Source organism: Procambarus clarkii, chromosome 77 (genome assembly GCF_040958095.1).
Source record: "Procambarus clarkii isolate CNS0578487 chromosome 77, FALCON_Pclarkii_2.0, whole genome shotgun sequence".
In the NCBI taxonomy this organism is placed as follows: domain Eukaryota; kingdom Metazoa; phylum Arthropoda; class Malacostraca; order Decapoda; family Cambaridae; genus Procambarus; species Procambarus clarkii.
This window is the reverse complement of record NC_091226.1, coordinates 25892677-25916889: the sequence shown is the minus strand read 5'-3', so window position 1 is coordinate 25916889 and position 24213 is coordinate 25892677.

The following is a 24213-nucleotide window of genomic DNA, read 5'->3' as shown; positions in this document are numbered from 1 at the left end:
TTAGGTTATTTTGAAAACTGCAGGGTGGGTTTAGGCAAAATGTGATCCATCGCTGATCCCAGTATTTGGCATATATTCCGTATAAAAAGTCTTAATTTCAAACTGCGAATACGCGAAGAGAGCCAGAATTTAACTACAAAATATGGTTCAAGAGTCGAATTTGGGATATTTGGGATATTTTCAAAACTGCCGGGCAGGTTTGGGCAAACTGTGACATATCGCTGCTCTCAGTAATTGGCATATTTTCGGTATAAAATTCGTAATTTCAACCAGCGAAAACGTGCCGAGAGCCAGAATTTTGCTCCAAAATATGGCTCAAGCGTCAAATTTGGGATGTTTGGGATATTTTAAAAACTGCAGGGAGGGTTTGGGCAATATGTGACTCATCGGCGCGTTCAGTAATTGGCATATTTTCGGTATAAAAAGTCGTAATTTCATACTGCGAACACGTTCAGAGAGCCAGAAATTGGATCCAAAATATGGTTCAATTGTCGAATTTGGGATGTTTGTGATATTTTCAAAACTGCAGGGTGAATTTGGGCAAACTGTGACTCTTCAGCACGTTCAGTAATTGGCATATTTTCGTTATAAAAATTCGTAATTTCCAACTGCGAATACGTGCAGAGAGCCAGAATTTGGCTCCAAAATATGGCTCAAGAGTCGAATTTCTGATGTTTGAGATATTTTCAAAACTGCAGGGTGAACTTGGGCAAACTGTGACCCATCGCCGCTCTCAGTAATTGGCATATTTTCGGTATAAAATTCGTAATTTCAAACTGCGAAAACGTGCCGAGAGCCTGAATTTGGCTCCAAAATATGGCTCAAGCGTCGAATTTGGGACGTTTGGGATATTTTCAAAACTGCAGGGAGGGCTTGGGCAAAATGTGACCCATCGCCGCTTTCAGTAACTGGCATATTTTCAGTATAAAAAGTCGTAATCTCATACTGCGAATACGTGCAGAGAGCCAGAAATTGGCTCCAAAATATGGCTCTAGAGTCAAATTTGGGATGTTTCGGATATTTTTAAAACTGCAGGATGGGTTTGGGCAAACTGTGTCCTATCGCCGCTCTCAGTAATTGGCATATTTTCGGTATAAAATTCGTAATTTCAATCTGCGAAAACGTGCCAAGAGCCAGAATTTGGCTCCAAAATATGGCTCAAGCCTCGAATTTGGGATATTTGGGATATTTTGAAAACTGGAGGGAGGGTTTTGGCAAAATGTGACTCATCGGCGCGTTCAGTAATTGGCATATTTTGGTATAAAAATTCGTAATTTCAAACTACGAATACGTGCAGAGAGCCAGAATTTGGCTTCAGAATATGGTTCAAGTGTCGAATTTGGGATGTTTGAGATATTTTAAAAACTGCAGGGAGTACTTGGGCAAAATGTGACTCATCGGCGCGCTCAGTAATTGGAATATTTTCGGTTTAAAAATTCGTAATTTCAAAAAGCGAATACGTGCAGAGAGCCTGAACTTGGCTCCAAAATATGGCTCTAGAGTCGAATTTGGGATGTTTGGGATATTTTCAAAAGTGCAGGGTGGGTTTGGGCAAACTGTGTCCTATCGCCGCTCTCAGTAATTGGCATATTTTCGGTATAAAATTCGTAATTTCAAACTGCGAATACATGCCTGAAGTTTGGGTCACTGTTTGAAAATTTGGGATATAAATATCCCAAACATCCCAAGCGTGAAAATTTTATAATATATTATAAAATGTGCCAAAACATCGGCGCGTTCAGTATTTGACATATTTTGGTATAAAAAGTCGTAATTTCAAACTGCGAATACGTGCAAAGAGCCAGAATTTGGCTACAAAATATGGTTCAAGCGTCCAATTTGGGATGTTTGTGATATTTTTAAAATTTCAGGGAGGGTTTTGGCAAAATGTGACCCATCGCTGATCCCAGTAATTGGCATACATTCAGTATAAAAAGTCGTAATTTCAAACTGCGAATTCATGCAGAGAGCCAGAATTTGGCTCCAAAATATTGCTCAATAGTCGAATTTGGGATGTTTGGGATATTTTGAAAACTGCAGGGAGGGTTTGGGCAAAATGTTACTCATCGGGGCGTTAAGTAATTGGCATATTTTCGGTATAAAATTCTTAATTTCAAACTGCGAAAACGTGCGGAGAGCCAGAATTTGGCTCCAAAATATGGCTCAAGCGTCGAGTTTGGGACGTTTGGGATATTTTGAAAACTGCAAAGAGGGCTTGGGCAAAATATGATCCATCGCCGCTTTCAGTAACTGGCATATTTTCGGTATAAAAAGTCGTAATTTCATACTGCGAATACGTGCAGAGAGCCAGAAATTGGCTCCAAAATATTCTTCAAGGGTCGTATTTGGGATGTTTTTGATATTTCGAAAACTGCAGATGGGTTTGGGCAAAATGTGACCCATCGCCGCTTTCAGTAATTGGTATATTTTCAATAAAAAAAGGCGTAATTTCAAACTGCGAATACGTGCAGAGAGTCAGAATTTGGCTCTAAAATATGGTTCAAGGGTCGAATTTGGAATGTTTGGGACATTTTGAAAACTGCAGAGAGGGTTTGGGCAAAATGTGATCCATCGCCGTTTTCAGTAATTTGCATTTTTTCTGTATAAAAAGTCGTAATATCAAACTGCGAATACGTGCAGAAAGCCAAAATTTGGCTCCAAAATATGGTTTAAGCGTCGAATTTGGGATATTTGGGATATTTTTAAAACTGCAGGGAGGTTTGGGCAAAATGTGACTCATCGGCACGTTCAGTAATTGGCATATTTTGGTATAAAAATTCGTAATTTCAAACTGGGAATACGTGCAGAGAGACAGAATTTTTCTCCAAAATATGGCTCAGGGTCGAATTTGGGATGTTTGGGATATTTTGAAAACTGCAGGGAGGGCTTGGTCAAAATGTGATCCATCGCTGCTTTCAGTAACTGGCATAATTTCGGTATAAAAAGTCGTAATTTTTGAACTGCGAATGAGGGCAGAAAGCCAGAATTTGGCGCCAAAATATGACTCAAGCGTCGAATTTGGGATGCTTGGGATAATTTCAAAACTGCAAGGTGGGTTTAGGCAAACATTGACCCTTCGCCGCTCTCAGTAATTGGCATATTTTCGGTATAAAATTCGTAAATTCAAACTGCAAATACATGCAGAGAGCCAGAATTTGGCTCCTTAATATGGCCCAAGCGTCGAATTTGGGATGTTTGGGATATTTTGAAAACTGCAGGAAGGATTTGGGGAAAATGTGATCCATCGCCGCTTTCAGTAATTGGCATTTTTTCTGTATAAAAAGTCGTAATTTTTAAACGGCGAATGCGGGCAGAAAGCCAGAATTTGGCTCCAAAATATGGTTCAAGAGTCGAATTTGGGATGTTTGTGATATTTTAAAAACTGCAGGGAGGGTTTGGGCAAAATGTGACCCATCGCTGATCCCAGTAATTGGCATATATTCGGTATAAAAAGTCGTAATTTCAAACTGCGAATACGTGCAGAGAGCAAGAATTTGGCTCCAAATTATTGCTCAATAGTCGAATTTGGGATGTTTGGGATATTTTCAAAACTGCAGGGTGGGTTTGGGCAAACTGTGACCCATCGTTGCTTTCAGTAATTGGCATATTTTCGGTATACAATTCGTAATTTCAAACTGCGAATACATGCAGAGAGCCAGAGTTTGCCTCCTTAATATGGCCCAAGCGTCGAATTTGGGATGTTTGGGATAATTTGAAAACTTCAGGGAGGTTTTGTGCAAAATGTGATCCATCGCCTCTTTCAGTAATTGGCATTTTTTTCTGTATAAAAAGTCGTAATTTCAAACTGCGAATACGTGCAGAGAGCCAGAATTTGGCTCCAAAATATGGTTCAAGAGACGAATTTGGGATGATTCTGATGTTTTCAAAACTGCAGGGAGGGTTTGGGCAAAATGTGACCCATCGCTGATCACAGTAATTGGCATATATTCGGTATAAAAAGTCGTAATTTCAAACTGCGAATACGTGCAGAGAGCGAGAATTTTGCTCCAAAATATTGCTCAAGCGTCAAATTTGGGATGTTTTGGATATTTTGAAAAATGCAGGGAGGGTTTGGGCAAAATGTGACTCATCGGCGCGTTCTGTAATTGGCATATTTTGGTATAAAAATTCGTAATTTCAAACTGCGAATACGTGCAGAGAGACAGAATTTTGCTCCAAAATATGGCTCAAGAGTCGAATTTGGGACGTTTGGGATATTTGGAAAACTGCAGGGAGGGCTTGGGCAAAATGTAATCCATCGCTGCTTTCAGTAACCGGCATATTTTCGGTATAAAAAGTCGTAATTTCAAACTGCGAATACGTGCAGAGAGCCAGAACTTGGCTCCAGAGTATGGCTCAAGCGTCGAATTTGGGATGTTTTGGATATTTTCAAAACTGCAGGGTGGGTTTGGGCAAAATGTGACTCATCGGAGCGTTCAGTAATTGGCATATTTTCGGTATAAAATTCTTAATTTTAAATTGCGAAAACGTGCCGAGAACCAGAATTTGCGAGAACCAGCCAGAATAATTTCGAAACTGCAAGGTGGGTTTGGGCAAATTGTGACCCATCGCCGCTCTCAGTAATTGGCATATTTTCGGTATAAAATTCGTAATTTCACACTGCGAATACATGCAGAGAGCCAGAATTAGGTTCCTTAATATGTCCCAAACGTCGAATTTGGGATGTTTGGGATATTTTAAAAACTGCAGGGAGGGTTTGGGCAAAATGTGATCCATCGCCGCTTTCAGTAATTGGCATTTTTTTGGTATTAAAAGTCGTAATTTCAAACTGCGAATACGTGCAGAGAGCCAGAATTTGGCTCTAAAATATGGTTCAAGAGTCGAATTGGAATGATTATGATATGTATAAAACTGCAGGGAGGGTTTGGGCAAAATGTGACCCATCGCTGATCCCAGGAATTGGCATTGGGATTTGGGATCCCAATTGGAATTGGGATATTTTGAAAACTGCAGAGAGGGTTTTGGCAAACTGTGAATAATCGCCGCTCTCAGTAATTGGCATATTTTCGGTATAAATTTCGTAATTTCAAACTGCGAAATATATATATATAAAATATAATAAAATGACAAAAAATATATACAAAATATGGTTCAAGGGTCGAATTTGGGATGTTTGGGATATGTTGAAAACTGCAGAGAGGGTTTGGGCAAAACGTGATCCATCGCCGCTTTCAGTAATTGGCATTTTTCCTGTATAAAAAGTCGTAATTTCAAACTGCGAATACGTGCAAAAACCAGCCAGAATTTGGCTCCAAATTATGGTTCAAGCGACGCTTGAACAATATTTTGTAGCCAAATTCTGGCTCTTTGCACGTATTCGCAGTTTGAAATTATGACTTTTCATGAGTGATGCAGAGGCTTAAGAGAGGGATGCAGAGGCTCAAGTGAGGGATGCAGAGGCACAAGAGAAAGATGCAGAGACACTTGAGAACGATGCAAAGGCTCAAGAGAGGGATGCAGACGCTTAAGAGAGTGATGCAAAGGCTCAAGAGAGGGATGCAGAGGCTCAAGAGAATGATGTACAGGCTCAAGAGAGGGATGCAGAGGCTCAAGAGAATGATGCAGAGGCTCAAGAGAGTGATGCAGAGGATCAAGAGTGATGCAGAGGCTGAAGAGAGAGATGAAGAGGCTTAAGAGAGTGATGCAGAGGCTCAAGAGAGTGATGCATGGGCTCAAGAGAATGATGTAGAGGCTTAAGAGAGTGATGTAGAAGCTCAAGAAATAGTCAAGGTACAAATAGTTGATTGAGAATCATGTATTTAAGGGTAATTTGCAATTCATTACGTGTGTGCATCATATTTATCGTAAATATCATGAATTAATGGCTATAAACCGAAAAGGCTGGAAAACGTGGAAAAACGGCAAAATATTGCATAAATCGTTGATATTTGGTTTAAATCTCATACAGGAAACATGGATGAAAAACCCCAAAATATTGCTAAATTCGATGATTTTAAGTACAAAGCACAATGCAAGAAAACTTGCTTAAAAACGCCATATTATGTGAAATTCTGAGATTTGTAGGCCAAATCACATATATTTGGACAACATGAAGCAGTATCAAAAAATGAGTAAATTCAAACATTTTAACCAGATATCACTCAACATGAAAAACGTGAAAAAATTCACTATAATACCATATTCGAGGACTTTTACATAGAATCATAGAGCCAGGTTGCGTATTATTTTGATCAATAAAAAGGCATATGAAAACGTTGTTTCCAATTCAAATGATAAAAACCAATGTGTTTTCTATAGAATTACCTAAAGTGTTCCTGAATTTCTGTTTATATCATCGTAAGAAGAGGTACTCATAAAACTGCTTTACTCCGGCTGAAACTTCGAAATATGCAATAAAAACAGAAAATCTCCCCTAATCAATATCTTACTCATTATTTTAACGAGATACAAATAGTTGATTTAAAATCAAGTATTTAATTTTAATTTGCAATTAATTACGTGTTTGCATCATATTTATCGTAAATTTATTGAATTAATGGCAATAAACCGAAAAGGCTTGAAAACGCGGAAAAATGGCAAAATATTGCCTAAATCGTTGATATTTGGCTTAAATCTTAAAGAAAACAAGGATGAAAAACCTCAAAATATTGCTAAATTCGATGATATTATGTACAAAGCACAATGCATGAAAACGCAATAAATATTGCTTAAAACGCAATATTATGCGAAATTCTGAGATTTGTAGGCTAAATTACCTTTTGCGAGACAACATGAAGTAGTATCAAAATATTAGTAAAATCGAACATATTTACCTAAAATTACTCTACATGAAAAACGTGAAAAAGTCACTAAAAATACAAAATTTGACGATTTTTACATCAAATCATAGGTTGCGTATTATTTTTCATAAAAAAGGCATATGAAAACGTTGTTTCAAATTCAAATGATAAAAATCAATGTGTTTTCTTTAGAATTAAATTTTGAATTTTTGCCGTTATTTCGATACTATTTCATGTAGTATCACGATATGTGATTTGGCCTTCAAATCTCAGAATTTCGCATAATATTGCATTTTAAGCAAGTTTTCTTGCATTTTGTTTCGTACGAAAAAACATCGAATTTAGCAATATTTTGACGTTTATCATCCCTTTTTCCTTTGTGATTTAAACAAAATATCATCGAATTAGGCAAAATTTTGCCGTTTTTCCACGTTTTTGTGAATTTTCAGTTTATTTGTATTAATTCATTATATATACGATAAAAATGATGCAAACACATAATTGATTAGATAATAACCTTAAATACTTCATTTTCAATCAACTATTTGTTTCTCGTTAAAATACTGAGTAGGATATTGAAAAGGGGAGAAGTTCTATTTTTATTGCATATATCGACGTTTCAGCTGAAATAGAGATGTTTTCGTGTACATCTTCCATCGGTAATATAAACGGAAAATCAAGAACATTTTAGTTAATTCTAATGAAAACACATTGTTTTTTATCATTTGTATTGGAAAGAACATTGTCATATGTCTTTTCTTGGATCTAAATAATACGAAACCTCGCTCTTTGATTTGAAGTTAAAATTCTCAAATATGGTAAAATAGTGACTTTTTCACGTTAACCATGTAGTTTGATATTACGTAAATATATTCATTTTTACCAATATTTCGATACTATTTCATGTAGTATCACGATATGTGATTTGGCCTTCAAATCTGAGAATTTCGCATAATATTGCATTTTAAGCAAGTTTTCTTGCATTTTGTTTCGTACGAAAAAACATCGAATTTAGCAATATTTTGACGTTTATCATCCCCTTTTCCTTTATGTGATTTAAACAAAATATCATCGAATTAGGCAATATTTTGCCGTATTTCCACGTTTTTGTGAATTTTCAGTTTATGGGTATTTATTCATTATATATACGATAAAAAAGGTTGCAAACACATAATTGATTAGATAATATCCTTAAATACTTCATTTTCAATCAACAATTTGTTTCTCGTTAAAATACTGAGTAAGATATTGAAAAGGGGAGAAGTTCTATTTTTATTGCATATATCGACGTTTCAGCTGGAATAGAGATGTGTTCGTGTACATCTTCCATCGGTAATATAAACTGAAAATCAGGAACATTTTAGTTAATTCTATTGAAAACACATTGATTTTTAACGTTTGTATTGGAAACAACATTGTCAAATGTCTTTTCTTGGATCTAAATAATACGAAACCTCGCCCTATGATTTGAAGTTAAAATCCTCATATATGGTTAAATAGTGACTTTTTTCACGTTTTTCCTGTAGCTTGATATTACGTAAATATATTCATTTTTACCAATATTTCGATACTATTTCATGTAGTATCACGATATGTGATTTGGCCTTCAAATCTCAGAATTTTGCATTATATTGATTTTTAAGCAAGTTTTCTTGCATTTTGTTTCGTACGAAAAATCATCGAATTTAGCAATATTTTGACGTTTATCATCTCTTTTTCCTTTATGTGATTTAAACAAAATATCATCGAATTAGGCAATATTTTGCCGTTTTTCCACGTTTTTGTGAATTTTCAGTCTATGGGTATTAATTCATTATATATACGATAAAAATGATGCAAACACATAATTGATTAGATAATAACCTTAAATACTTCATTTTCAAACATCTATTTGTTTCTCGTTAAAATACTGAGTAAGATATTAAAAAGGGGAGAAGTTCGGTTTTTATTGCATATATCGACGTTTCAGCCGGATTAGAGCGGTTTTACGTGTACATCTTCCATCGGTAATATAAACGGAAAATCAAGAACATTTTAGTTAATTCTTAGGAAAACACATTGTTTTTTATCATTTGTATTGGAAACAGCATTGTCATATGTCTTTTCTTGGATCTAAATAATACGAAACCTCGCTCTATGATTTGAAGTTAAAATCCTCAAATATGGTAAAATAGTGACTTTTTCACGTTAATCATGTAGTTTGATAATACGTAAATATATTCATTTTTACCAATATTTCGATACTATTTCATGTAGTATCACGATATGTGATTTGGCCTTCAAATCTCAGAATTTCGAATAATATTGCATTTTAAGCAAGTTTTCTTGCATTTTGTTTCGTACGAAAAAACATCGAATTTCGCAATATTTTGACGTTTATCATCTCCTTTTCCTTACGAGAGTGGTGCAGAGGCTCAAGTGAGGGATGTAGAGGCTCAAGAGAGTGATGCGGAAGCTCAAGAAAGTGATACAGAGGCTTAAGAGAGTGATGCAGAGGCTTAAGAGAGGGGATGCAGAGGCTCATGAGAGTGATGCAGAGGCTGAAGAGAGTGATGCAGAGGCTTAAGTGAGGGGATGCAGAGGCTCAAGAGAGTGATGCAGAGGCTGAAGAGAGTGATGCAGAGGCTTAAGTGAGGGATGCAGAGGCTCAAGAGAGGGAGGAAGAGGCTCAAGAGAGGGATGCAGGGGCTCAAGAGAGGGATGCAGAGGCTAAAGAGAGGGATGCAGAGGCTCTTGAGAGTGATGCAGAGGCTCAAGAGAGGGATGCAGAGGCTTAAGAGAGTGATGCAAAGGCTCAAGAGAGTGATGCAGAGGCTCAAGAGAGTGAGTGGTGCAGAGGCTTAAGAGAGTGATGCAGAGGATCAAGAGAGTGATGTCGAGGATCAAATGAGTGATGCAGAGGCTCAAGAGAGTGATGCAAAGGATCAAGAGAGGAAGCAGAGGCTTAAGAGAGTGATGCAGAGGCCGAAGAGAGTGATGCAGAGGCTTAAGAGAGTGATGCAGAGGCTGAAGTGAGTGTTGCAGAGGCTCACGAGAAGGAAGCAGAGGCTCAAGAGAGTAATGCAGAGGCTAAAAAGAGTTATGCAGAGGCTCTAGAGAGTGATGCGGAGGCTTACGAGAGTGATGCAGATTATCAAGAGAGGGATGCAGAGGCTTAAAAGAGTGATGCAGAGGCTGAAGAGAGTGTTGCAGAGGCTTTTGAGAGGGATGCAGAGTCTCAGGAGAGTGATGCCGAGGGTCAAGAGAGTGATACAGAGGCTCAAGAGAGTGATGCAAAGGCTCAAGAGAGTGATGCAGAGGGTCAAGAGAGTGATGCAGAGGCTCAAGAGAGTGTTGCAGAGGCTTAAGAGAGGGATGCAGAGTCTCAGGGGAGTGTGGGAACCGACCTGTGAGATTTATATTTATTTAATTTAAATGAATTTATATTTACGTTAATTTATATACTTCGATAGCAATTTGTATAATGATAAGTGGACTGTATTTCTGCAATAATCTCATAATCTCACAAATCGATCCTCTACACATTAGGGGGGGTTTATTAATTGAATATATATGCAGCCAATCAAACTACAGTATTAACTACACATTATTAAACATTGAAGAGGTTCCTTATCTTATAGTACAGCAGGTTAGTCCACCAGGTATAACTAGGGTGTAGACACCAAATTATCCTCTTTGAGGTAGCTTCCATCACCCAGTAACTGGTGCACAAAATCTTCCTCGTCTTGACCTGTCAAAAGTGCGCTAGCTGTGAAGCCAGATACCTATATATGACAAGTTATATCAGAGAAAACTGTACATGGAACATTGAAGACCTGGCTTAATTACCTTTAGTTTGAGGCCTCCACGTGCTCTAACCGGGTCACCCTATATAATGACATTAATGGCCAAAAATGAAGATACATGGGTTTCGGAAAGAACACTTAACTTGATTTGTAGACAGCGTGTTGATAATGGTACACTTCTAGTTTCCATAACACTACGTCCAAGTAAATTTAACAGGAGCCGAATTTGCTCCCGTGTGAGCCTCTGGTCTTGTATAAACAATGGCTGCGACTAACACTCCATACTATTGACGCCTGGCCGACATTGTCCAGATATGATAGGAGCCGAATTTGCTCCACACGTCTCGGATGTGACACAACAATGGCTCCCTCCTTCCCCACTGACGCCTGGCTTACATTGTCCAGATTTCAGAAAGTGATAGAAGGGTCACATTTACTCTACTTTAATATTGATAATTAAGTTAATTTATATGAGATGTTTTTCTGATGGTAAAGTCCAAAGACTAATGTATTTAAGAATAATTCCCACCATAATAGGTGGTGAATTATAATAGTGTGTGATGATGATATCCCGTTTTCTATAGACGGTAATTCCACTACAAGTTACGTTTTCTATGGGTAACTTGTTGGTAATACAGCTATTATCTGTATGATTATTAAATGGTGTCGGATTTTCCGACATAATTCCCCAGGGGCTGCTCACGGGTCGAAGTCCTATTTAGAACAGACGAACACCGATACTCCTCCTTCGAATTATTTGATTAATTTGATGTTAGTAGTTAGTAATCACACATTTGTGTGTCTGTTCGTACAGGACGGATGTCCCGTACTAGAGTTGCAGGGGTTAGAAGTCTAATGCGATTTCATTTCCCTGTTAACTCTTGAAAGGCTAATATTCAAGCCTAATTACATATTATTTAACCCAGAAGACTGGATGTGATCAAGTACTACAGTCAAGTATGATTCAGGGACTGCAGTGAGATCAGTGACATTAGATATAACTTGAAGTTTGTTCAGGTAACTGATCACTGATATATAAACACTGAGGCCCATGGAATACATCTTGATTAAATAATAAATGTATCAAATCAGTCATCAGATTTATTGGGGTTTAATTTAGTTAATTGATTCAGAAGATTGAATAACTCATCATTAAAGTAAAGTATAGTTCTGAGACTGCAGTGGGTTCAGTGACATTGGTCGCAGTGACTTGTAGCTGTTTTAGGCTACTGTTCACTGATTTGACACTGAGGCCTCATGAACTCATCTTCAGCTTTAAATGATGATACTAACATCAACCTCTGTTACTATAGTCAGCTGTAATCTCCTTAGTATAATGCTACTGGAGAAATATAATCAGCTGACAAATTTAGATTTCTATTGGTATTGTTTATCTGCAGGCATAGGTCTCCTCAGGCTTGATACTGGGCCTGAGAGTAATTTACCTCCTGCAGAGTTTAACATGGTTATACCCTGATATTTAGTAGGGCTACCGATGAATCGATGACAATAGTCTGTCCCAACAAGGAGACCGAAGTCGGTGAGGTGATCAGACTTAATATTATCTGCCAATTTTATTCCTCTATTTCTCAGGAATTTGGCTGTTGCTTTCAGACCTTGAACTTGTAGGTCTACTGGTATTTTGTCCACCACAATGGCTTGTACTCGACAGACGTACCTGCCTAAGCGTACTGATGGTTGTACCACCTGGTAGACTTGAGGTCCTGCATCTGTTACAAACCCTGAGATGTTGAATGACGTCTGGGCTACAGGCCTTAATTGTAGTTCATCTGCCAACTTTTTAGTGACAAATGTTCTCTGGGATCCTTGGTCAAACAACCCACGGGTATGGACCTTGGCCCTCTTATTCAGGATGGTAATTTGGGCAGTAGGCAAAGTCGTATTACCTTTAGACTTTGCTGATTGGACACTCTTTGTTTGTTGCACCTTGCAGTACTGTACTGAGGTGGGAATGCTATCTTCCACCTTGGGGTTTGGAGACGTTGTTTTGGTGTCTCTGCACAATGCTGCATGGTGCTGACCTTTGTTACACCTATTACAAGTGTGTAATTGGGTCTCACAGTCCTTGATGTTATGTTTCCTGAGGCACCTCGTGCAATGTTGCAAATCTTTGAGTCGCTCAACACGGGCGTCACTATCAGGAAAATTAGGGCAGTGGTACATTGAATGTTTCTCATTGCAGAACAAACATGTTCCATAGCTTCCAGTACCCTTTGGTGTCACGTTCTTGGGTGACACAGTAACTATAGGCTTGGAGGGTCCCACTGCATATACGGCCACACTGCCACTGTTCCACTTTGGTGTTGAATTATATTGTCTAGATTGATTTGGAGTACCTTTGGTACTCTGTGGTTTACTATTATTGGTTTCTGAGGGTTTACTTGGTGGTTTTAATTTGTCATGTGTTCGTAATTGATGAACTACTGACTTTAAACCTTCAGATATTTCATTCATGGATAAGATACTTTTATTGTAATGAGCACTCATTTGTCTCAATATGTCCCTAGGTATTTTCTCCTGGACAATTATTTTCAAGACCCACTCAGCCCCGTTTGTATCTGCTGTCAGGCTGAGGGCATTGATCAATGATTCTACCTCCAGCTTGAAGACTTGGAGTGAATCAGCTGAAGCCTCCGGTGGGGGTAAGTGCAACAGCTCATGAACTAAATGTGATGTTCTTACTTCTGGATCAGCATAATTATCCTTGAGGAGTTGTACTGCCAGATCATAGCCGTCATTAGTTAATCTCAGATGGGATACTACTGTTTTAGCCTCACCTGATAATTGGCCTTGCAAATAAGAGAATTTACTACTCTTTGGTAAAGATTGTTTTGAGTCTATAAGGTCAACGAATTTGTTCCAAAATTCGTCCCAATCTTCCTCATCTTTTCCTGAGAAAGTGGGTAAATTAATTGGAGGGAGTCGAGCTCCTGCTTGACTCGTATTAGATGCAACTGTTGTTGTTGTTGCTGTTGCCTTGTTCTGGGCAATTAATTTGACATAAGGCTGTAATGTGGCCTGAGTCTGATCTTCATAATTCGCTAGATCAACCATAATGTCGTCTATTTCTGTTTCTGATAAATTGGTGTTGGCAAGTTCAGCCACATATGTTGCTATTTGACATTTGATTTGCTCAAATTTACCTGCAGCTGCTTGATAATAGCTTTCCAGGTCAGCATAATCAACTTGAGATTGTTGTGACAAATCTTCACATTTCTTGATCTGTCTTGTTAAGTGGCCTTTAAGACCTGCAAGGGTTCTTTTCATTCTCCCTGCATTATCCATACTGGCTAGTTGGTGAAGCCTTGTGGGACTTGTACTTGGGCTGCTCATAATACTGAACAAACACTAATGGTAGCCTAGGGTAAATTCTGCACTCACTAGGCAATAATCCTACCTCTACTAGAGGTTAGCACTTAAAATTAATACACATTATATATATACAATCATACACACTAATGATTTGAGTGATAAACCAGTGTCACTGGAAGTACCTTTAGGTTAGCTCTTCTATATCACCCTAGGATGGTAGAGACACTAATTAATCACTCAAAGGTGTAATGATCATAAGTAAATTATTATATATACAACTCAATTCGAGTTGATAAAAATTACACCCAAAATAGGGTCTGCACCATTCATTAATGGTGTTAGGTTATTCAATATAGTACAACTGACTATGGTAATAATGGGACTAGGATGAACGATAATAGTTCAACTAGTCAATGTTAATATCCTACCCTGTTGTGGGTTGGCAATTAGTAAATATTATACTGTGATCACTAGTGCAATATATATTAAATAATTCTCTATTTGGAGAAATAATATACACAATTATTGATAATAGCCTCTTAATTAGCCTCTATGAAACTTCTAATATTATCTAGAAGTATTAAATATTATTAGTGACCTCGCGAAATAAACTCCACAAAATTCGTGGATAATCTCTCGCGAAATTTAACACCACAAAATCCGTGAACAATCTTGCGAGGACACAGCCACTAATTTGGCTGGCTTCTATATTAGCGCTGTCATTTCACAGAATAACACTCCACCAAATCTGTGGGTGTACATGAAACCGCTGACGAAGCTGATCTGAACTGAGCGGGGCTCGTGAACTCGCACGAGTCAACGCCGCCGTCATGACTGCTGGCTTTGATTAAATCACTGCACTAGTATATTTAATGAATCCACTGGTTAACTGGTTCATCCGGTACTAAGATGACCAAATGTGGGTTCAAAGGACCGAATATTCCGGTTCCGAAGGTCCAAATAATGTGGGAACCGACCTGTGAGATTTATATTTATTTAATTTAAATGAATTTATATTTACGTTAATTTATATACTTCGATAGCAATTTGTATAATGATAAGTGGACTGTATTTCTGCAATAATCTCATAATCTCACAAATCGATCCTCTACACATTAGGGGGGGTTTATTAATTGAATATATATGCAGCCAATCAAACTACAGTATTAACTACACATTATTAAACATTGAAGAGGTTCCTTATCTTATAGTACAGCAGGTTAGTCCACCAGGTATAACTAGGGTGTAGACACCAAATTATCCTCTTTGAGGTAGCTTCCATCACCCAGTAACTGGTGCACAAAATCTTCCTCGTCTTGACCTGTCAAAAGTGCGCTAGCTGTGAAGCCAGATACCTATATATGACAAGCTATATCAGAGAAAACTGTACATGGAACATTGAAGACCTGGCTTAATTACCTTTAGTTTGAGGCCTCCACGTGCTCTAACCGGGTCACCCTATATAATGACATTAATGGCCAAAAATGAAGATACATGGGTTTCGGAAAGAACACTTAACTTGATTTGTAGACAGCGTGTTGATAATGGTACACTTCTAGTTTCCATAACACTACGTCCAAGTAAATTTAACAGGAGCCGAATTTGCTCCCGTGTGAGCCTCTGGTCTTGTATAAACAATGGCTGCGACTAACACTCCATACTATTGACGCCTGGCCGACATTGTCCAGATATGATAGGAGCCGAATTTGCTCCACACGTCTCGGATGTGACACAACAATGGCTCCCTCCTTCCCCACTGACGCCTGGCTTACATTGTCCAGATTTCAGAAAGTGATAGAAGGGTCACATTTACTCTACTTTAATATTGATAATTAAGTTAATTTATATGAGATGTTTTTCTGATGGTAAAGTCCAAAGACTAATGTATTTAAGAATAATTCCCACCATAATAGGTGGTGAATTATAATAGTGTGTGGTGATGATATCCCGTTTTCTATAGACGGTAATTCCACTACAAGTTATGTTTTCTATGGGTAACTTGTTGGTAATACAGCTATTATCTGTATGATTATTAAATGGTGTCGGATTTTCCGACAGGGAGTGATGCAGAGGCTCAAGAGAGTAATGCCGAGGATCAAGAGAGGGAAGCAGAGTCTTAAGAGAGTGATGCAGAGGCTTAGGAGAGTGATGCAGAGGCTGAAGAGAGTGTTGCAGATTCTCAAGAGAGAGATGCAGAGGCTCAAGAGAGTGATGCAGAGGCTAAAAAGATTTATGCAGAGGCTAAAGAGAGTGATGCAGAGGCTTACTAGAGTGATGCAGAGGATCAAGAGAGGGATGCAGAGGCTTAAGTGAGTGATGCAGAGGCTGAAGAGTGTTGCAGAGGCTTAAGAGAGGTATGCAGAGGCTCAAGAGAGTGATACAGAGGCTCAAGAGAGTGATGCAGAGGATTGAGAGGGGGATGCACAGGCTCAAAAGAGTGATGCAGAGGCTCAAGAGAGTGATGCAGAGGCTAAAGAGAGTGATGCAGAGGCTCAAGAGAGTGATGCAGAGGCACAAGAGAGGGATGCAGAGTTTTCAGAGAGTGATGCAGAGGGTCAAGAGAGTGATGCAGAGGCTTAGGAGAGGGATGACGAGGCTCAAAAGAGTGATGAAGAGGCTCAAGAGAAGGATGTAGAGGCTCAAGAGAGTGATGCAAAGGCTCAAGAGAGTGATGCAGAGGCCTAGGAGATTGATGCAGAGGCTCATGAGAGGGATCCAGAGGCTGAAGAGAGTGATGCAGAGGCTTAAGAGAGGGATGCAGGGGCTCATGAGAGGGATGCAGAGGCTTAAGAGGGTGATGCAAAGGCTCAAGAGAGGGATGCAGAGGCTCATGAGAGGGATGCAGGAGTTCAAGAGAGGGATGCAGAGGTTCAAGAGAGGGATGCAGTGGCTCAAGAGAGGGATGCAGAGGCTTAAGAGGGTGATGCAAAGGCTCTAGAGTGGGATGCAGAGGCTCATGAGAGAGATGCAGGAGTCCAAGAGAGTGATGCGGAGGCTCAAGAGAGGGATGCAGAGGCTCAAGAGAGGGATGCAGGGGCTCAAGAGAGGGACGCAGAGGCTCAAGAGAAGGATGCAGAGGCTCAAGCGAGGGATGCAGAGTCACAAGAGAGGGATGCAGAGGCTCTTGAGAGTGATGCCGAGGCTCATGAGAGGGATGCAGAGGCTTACGAGAGTGATTCAGAGGCTTACGAGAGTGATGCAGAGGCTTAAGAGAGTGATGCAGAGGCTCAAGAGAGGGATGCAGAGGCTCATGAGAGGGACGCAGAGGCTCAAGAAAAGGATGCAGAGGCTCAAGTGAGGGATGCAGAGGCACAAGAGAGGGATGCAGAGGCACAAGAGAGGGATGCAGGGGCCCAAGAGAGTGATGCAGATGCTCAAGAGAGGAATGCAGAGGATGAAGAGAGTGATGCATAGGCTCGAGAGAGTGATGCAGAGGCTCAAGAGATGGATTCAGAGGCTCAAGAGAGGGATTCAGAGGCTTAAGAGAGTGATGCAGAGGCTGAAGAGAATGTTGAAGAGGCTCAAGAGAGGGATGCAGAAGCTCAAGAGAGTGACGCAGAGACTCAAGAGAGTTATGCAGAGGCTCAAGAGAATGATGCATAGGCTTACAAGAGTGGTGCAGAGGCTCAAGTGAGGGATGTAGAGGCTCAAGAGAGTGATGCAGAAGCTCAAGAGAGTGATACAGAGGCTTAAGAGAGTGATGCAGAGGCTTAAGAGAGGGGATGCAGAGGCTCAAGAGAGTGATGCAGAGGCTCAAGAGAGTGATGCAGAGGCTAAAGTGAGGGATGCAGAGGCTCAAGATAGGGATGCAGAGGCTCAAGAGAGGGATGCAGAGGCTCAAGAGAGGGATGCAGAGGCTCAAGAGAGGGATTCAGAGGCTTAGGAGAGTGATGTAGAGGCTCAAGAGAGGAATGCAGAGGCTTAAGAGAGTGATGCAAAGGCTAAGGAGAGGGATGCAGAAGCTCAAGAGAGTGATTCAGAGGCTCAAGAGAGGGATGCAGAGGCTCAAGAGAATGATGCTGAGGCTCAAGAGAGTGCTGCAGAGGCTCAAGAGAGGGATGCTGACGCTCCAGAGAGGGATGCCGAAGCTGAAGAGAGGGATGCAGAGGCTCAAGAGAGTGATGCAGAGACTTAAGAGAGTTATGCAGAGGCTCAAGAGAGGGATGCAGAGGCTTAAGAGAGTGATGTAGAGGCTGAAGAGAATGTTGAAGAGGCTCAAGAGAGGGATGCAGAAGCTCAAGAGAGTGACGCAGAGACTCAAGAGAGTTATGCAGAGGCTCAAGAGAATGATGCATAGGCTTACAAGAGTGGTGCAGAGGCTCAATAGAGGGATGCAGAGGCTTAAGAGAGTGATGCAAAGGCAAAAGAGAGGGATGCAGAGGATCATGAGAGGGATGCAGGAGTTCAAGAGAGGGATGCAGAGGCTCAAGAAAGGGATGCAGAGGCTTAAGAAAGTGATGCAGAGGCACAAAATAGGGATGCAGAGGCTTAAGAGAGTGAAGAAGAGGCTCAAGAGAGTGATGCAGAGGCTCAAGAGAGGGATGCAGGGGCCCAAGAGAGTGATGCAGATGCTCAAGAGAGGAATGCAGAGGATGAAGAGAGTGATGCATAGGCTCGAGAGAGTGATGCAGAGGCTCAAGAGATGGATTCAGAGGCTCAAGAGAGGGATTCAGAGGCTTAAGAGAGTGATGCAGAGGCTGAAGAGAATGTTGAAGAGGCTCAAGAGAGGGATGCAGAAGCTCAAGAGAGTGACGCAGAGACTCAAGAGAGTTATGCAGAGGCTCAAGAGAATGATGCATAGGCTTACAAGAGTGGTGCAGAGGCTCAAGTGAGGGATGTAGAGGCTCAAGAGAGTGATGCAGAAGCTCAAGAGAGTGATACAGAGGCTTTAGAGAGTGATGCAGAGGCTTAAGAGAGGGGATGCAGAGGCTCAAGAGAGTGATGCAGAGGCTCAAGAGAGTGATGCAGAGGCTAAAGTGAGGGATGCAGAGGCTCAAGATAGGGATGCAGAGGCTCAAGAGAGGGATGCAGAGGCTCAAGAGAGGGATGCAGAGGCTCAAGAGAGGGATGCAGAGGCTCTTGAGAGTGATGCAGAGGCTCAAGAGAGGAATGCAGAGGCTTAAGAGAGTGATGCAAAGGCTAAGGAGAGGGATGCAGAGGCTCAAGAGAGTGATTCAGAGGCTCAAGAGAGGGATGCAGAGGCTCAAGAGAATGATGCTGAGGCTCAAGAGAGTGCTGCAGAGGCTCAAGAGAGGGATGCTGACGCTCCAGAGAGGGATGCCGAAGCTGAAGAGAGGGATGCAGAGGCTCAAGAGAGTGATGCAGAGACTTAAGAGAGTTATGCAGAGGCTCAAGAGAGGGATGCAGAGGCTTAAGAGAGTGATGCAAAGGCAAAAGAGAGGGATGCAGAGGATCATGAGAGGGATGCAGGAGTTCAAGAGAGGGATGCAGAGGCTCAAGAAAGGGATGCAGAGGCTTAAGAAAGTGATGTAGAGGCTCAAAATAGGGATGCAGAGGCTTAAGAGGGTGAAGAAGAGGCTCAAGAGAGTGATGCAGAGGCTCAAGAGAGGGATGCAGGGGCCCAAGAGAGTGATGCAGATGCTCAAGAGAGGAATGCAGAGGATGAAGAGAGTGATGCATAGGCTCGAGAGAGTGATGCAGAGGCTCAAGAGATGGATTCAGAGGCTCAAGAGAGGGATTCAGAGGCTTAAGAGAGTGATGCAGAGGCTGAAGAGAATGTTGAAGAGGCTCAAGAGAGGGATGCAGAAGCTCAAGAGAGTGACGCAGAGACTCAAGAGAGTTATGCAGAGGCTCAAGAGAATGATGCATAGGCTTACAAGAGTGGTGCAGAGGCTCAAGTGAGGGATGTAAAGGCTCAAGAGAGTGATGCAGAAGCTCAAGAGAGTGATACAGAGGCTTAAGAGAGTGATGCAGAAGCTTAAGAGAGGGGATGCAGAGGCTCAAGAGAGTGATGCAGAGGCTCAAGAGAGTGATGCAGAGGCTAAAGTGAGGGATGCAAAGGCTCAAGATAGGGATGCAGAGGCTCAAGAGAGGGATGCAGAGGCTCAAGAGAGGGATGCAGAGGCTCAAGAGAGGGATGCAGAGGCTCTTGACAGTGATGCAGAGGCTCAAGAGAGGAATGCAGAGGCTTAAGAGAGTGATGCAAAGGCTAAGGAGAGGGATGCAGAAGCTCAAGAGAGTGATTCAGAGGCTCAAGAGAGGGATGCAGAGGCTCAAGAGAATGATGCTGAGGCTCAAGAGAGTGCTGCAGAGGCTCAAGAGAGGGATGCTGACGCTCCAGAGTGGGATGCCGAAGCTGAAGAGAGAGATGCAGAGGCTTAAAAGAGTGATGCAGAGGCTCAAGAGAGTAATGCAGAGGCTCAAGAGAATGATGGAAGGTTCCTGTTGTCCAACCCTGTCATTTTTCTTGCTGCTGCGAAAGCAGCTTTGTTGTGTTCTTTAAGAGCGGGGTCTTTCAACATGATTGTTCCTAAAACCTTTACATAGTTTTTTCTTTCAATAGTGAGAATGGATTTTTTTATATATGGTTTCTGCTTTGATGTGTTCATTTTTTCTAAATAGTTCAGTAATTGGGACTTATCCTCGTTAAACATCATGTTGTTTTCTGTGGCCCATTGATAGGCATGATTAACTTCAGATTGGACGTTTGCAGTGTCCTTTGTGTTGTCTGCTCTCATGAAGATTGGTGTCATCTGCGGGGGATAGTACAGTGCTGTGGGTTGTGTCCTCGCCTGTGCCCGATATGAGGATGAGGATAGGCTTAAGAGAGGGATGCAGAGGCTCAAGAGAATGATGCAGAGGCTCAAGAGAGTGATGCTCAGGATCAAGAGATGGATACAGAGGCTTAAGAGAGTGGCGCAGAGGCTCAAGAGAGTGATGCAGAGGCTTAAGAGAGTGGCGCAGAGGCTCAAGAGAGTGATGCAGAGGCTTAAGAGAGTGATGCAGAGGCTGAAGAGAATGTTGCAGAGGCTCAAGAGAAGGAAGCAGAGGCTCAAGTGAGTGATGCGGAGGCTTACGAGAGTGATGCAGAGGATCAAGAGAAGGATGCAAAGGCTTAAGAGAGTTATGCAGAGGCTGAAGAGAGTGTTGCAGAGGCCTATGAGAGGGATGCAGAGGCTCAAGAGAGTGATGCCGAGGCTCAAGAGAGTGATGCAGAGGCTCAAGAGAGTGATACAGAGGGTCAAGAGAGTGATGCAGAGGCTTAAGAGAGTGTTGCAGAGGCTCAGGAGAGGGAAGCAGAAGCTCAAGAGAGTGATGCAGAGACTCAAGAGAGTTATGCAAAGGCTCAAGAGAATGATGCATAGGCTTACGAGAGTGGTGCAGAGGCTCAAGTGAGGGATGTAGAGGCTCAAGAGAGTGATGCAGAAGCTCAAGAAAGTGATACAGTGGCTTAGGAGAGTGATGCAGAGGCTTAAGAGATTGGATGCAGAGGCTCATGAGAGTGATGCAGAGGCTGAAGAGAATGATGCAGAGGCTTAAGTGAGGGGATGCAGAGGCTCAAGAAAGTGATGCAGAGGCTGAAGAGAGTGATGCAGAGGCTTAAGTGAGGGATGCAGAGGCTCAAGAAAGGGAGGACGAGGCTCAAGAGAGGGATGCAGGGGCTCAAGAGAGGGACGCAGAGGCTAAAGAGAGGGATGCAGAGTCTCTTGAGAGTGATGCAGAGGCTCAAGAGAGGGATGCAGAGGCTTAAGAGAGTGATGCAAAGGCTAAGCAGAGGGGATGCAGAGGCTCAAGAGAGTGATGCAGAGGCTCAAGAGAGGGATGCAGAGGCTCAAGAGAATGATGCTGAGGCTCAAGAGAGTGCTGCAGAGGCTCAAGAGAGGGATGCTGACGGTCCAGAGAGGGATGCAGAGGCTAAAGAGAGTGATGCAGAGGTTGAAGAGAGAGATGCAGAGGCTTAAGAGAGTGATGCAGAGGCTCAAAAGAGAAATGCAGAGGCTCAAGAGAATGATGTAGAGGCTTAAGAGAGGGATGCAGAGGCTCAAGAGAATGATGCAGAGGCTCAAGAGAGTGATACACAGGATCAAGAGACGGATGCAGAGGCTTAAGAGAGTGATGCAGAGGCTCAAGAGAGTGATGCAGAGGCTCAAGAGAGTGGTGCAGAGGCTTAAGAGAGTGATGCAGAGGCCGAAGAGAGTGATGCAGAGGCTTAAGAGAGTGATGCAGAGGCTGAAGAGAGTGTTGCAGAGGCTCACGAGAAGGAAGCAGAGGCTCAAGAGAGTAATGCAGAGGCTAAAAAGAGTTATGAAGAGGCTTACGAGAGTGATGCGGAGGCTTACGAGAGTGATGCAGATTATCAAGAGAGGGATGCAGAGGCTTAAAAGAGTGATGCAGAGGCTGAAGAGAGTGTTGCAGAGGCTTATGAGAGGGATGCAGAGTCTCAAGAGAGTGATGCAGAGGGTCAAGAGAGTGATGCAGAGGCTCAAGAGAGTGTTGCAGAGGCTTAAGAGAGGGATGCAGAGGCTCAAGGGAGTGATGCAGAGGCTCAAGAGAGTGATGCAGAGGCTAAAGAGAGTGATGCAGAGGCTCAAGAGAGTGATGCAGAGGCTCAAGAGATGGATGCAGAGGCTTATGAGAGGGATGTTGAGGCTCAAGAGAGTGATGCAGAGGCTCAAGAGAGGGATGTAGAGGTTCAGGAGAGTGATGCAGACGTTCAAGTGAGTGATGCAGAGTCCTAAGAGAATGATGCAGAGGCTCAAGAGTGGGATGCAGAGGCTCAAGAGAATGATGCAGAGGCTCAAGAGAGGGATGTAGAGGTTCAGGAGAGTGATGCAGACGTTCAAGTGAGTGATGCAGAGTCCTAAGAGAATGATGCAGAGGCTCAAGAGAGGGATGCAGAGGCTCAAGAGAGGGATGCAGAGGCCGAAGAGAGGGATGCAGAGGCCGAAGAGAGTGAGGCAGAGTCTCAAGAAAGGGATGCAGAGGCTCAAGAGAATGATGCAGAGGTTTACGAGAGTGATGCAGAGGCTTAAGAGAGGGATGCAGAGGCTTAAGAGAGGGATGCAGAGGTTCAGGAGAGCGATGCAGAGGCTCAATAGAGGGATGCAGGGGCTCAAGAGAGGGATGCAGAGTTTAAGAGAGTGATGCAAAGGCTCAGGAGAGGGATGCAGAGGCTCATGAGAGGGATGCAGGATCTCAAGAGAGGGATGCAGAGGCTCAAGAGATTGATGCAGAGGCCCAAAGAGTGAAGCAGAGGCTCAAGAGAGGGATGCAGGGGCTCAAGAGAGTGATGCATCTCAAGGGAAATATTCAGAGGCTTACGAGAGTGATGTAGCGGCTTAAGAGAGTGATGCAGAGGCTTAAGAGAGGGATGCAGAGGCCCAAGAGAGGGATGCAGAGGCTCAAGAGAGGGATGCAGAGGCTCAAGAGAGGGATGCAAAGGCTCAAGTGAGGGATGCAGAGGCACAAGTGAGGGATGCAGATACTCTTGAGAGTGGTGCAGAGGCTCAAGAGAAGGATGCAGAGGCTTAAAAGAGTGGTGCAAAGGCTCAAGAGAGGGAAGCAGAGGCTCATGAGAGGGATGCAGGAGTTCAAGAGATTGATGCAGAGGCTCAAAAGAGTGATGCAGAGGCTTAAGAGATGGATGCAGAGGATCAGGAGAATGATGAATTGGCTCAAGAGAGTGCTGCAGAGGCTCAAGAGAGGGATGCTGAGGCTCCAGAGAGAGATGCAGAGGCTCCAGAGAGTGATATAGAGGCTTGAGAGAGGGATGCAGAGGCTCAAGCGAGTGATGTAGAGGCTTAAGAGAGGGATGCAGAGACTCAATAGAATGATGCCGAGGCTCAAGAGAGTGATGCAGAGGATCAAAAGAGGGATGCAGAGGCTGAAGAGAGTGATGCAGAGGCTCAAGAGAGTGATGCAGAGACTAAAGAGAGTGATGCAGAGGCTGAAGAGAGTGATGCAGAGGCTCAAGAGAGTGATGCAGAGGATCAAGAGAGTGATGCAGAGGCTCAACAGAGTGATGCAGAGGATCAAGAGATGGAAGCAGAGGCTTATGAGAGTGATGCAGAGGCTCTAGAGAGTGATTCAGAGTCTCAAGAGAGTTATGCAGAGGCTCAAGAGAGGGATGCTGAGGCTCCAGAGAGGGATGCAGAGGCTCAAGAGAGTAATGCAGAGGCTCAAGAGAGGGATGCTGAGGCTCCAGAGAGGGATGCAGAGGCTCAAGAGAGTAATGCAGAGGCTCAAGAGAGTGATGCAGAGGCTCAACGGACTAAAGGACTAGCAACGCGAGGGAGGAAAAACAGAGGGAAGGGCGAGAGTGAGAAGCGGCAGAAGGAATGAGAACGAAGGGATGGATCTGCGGCGAGAGGGAA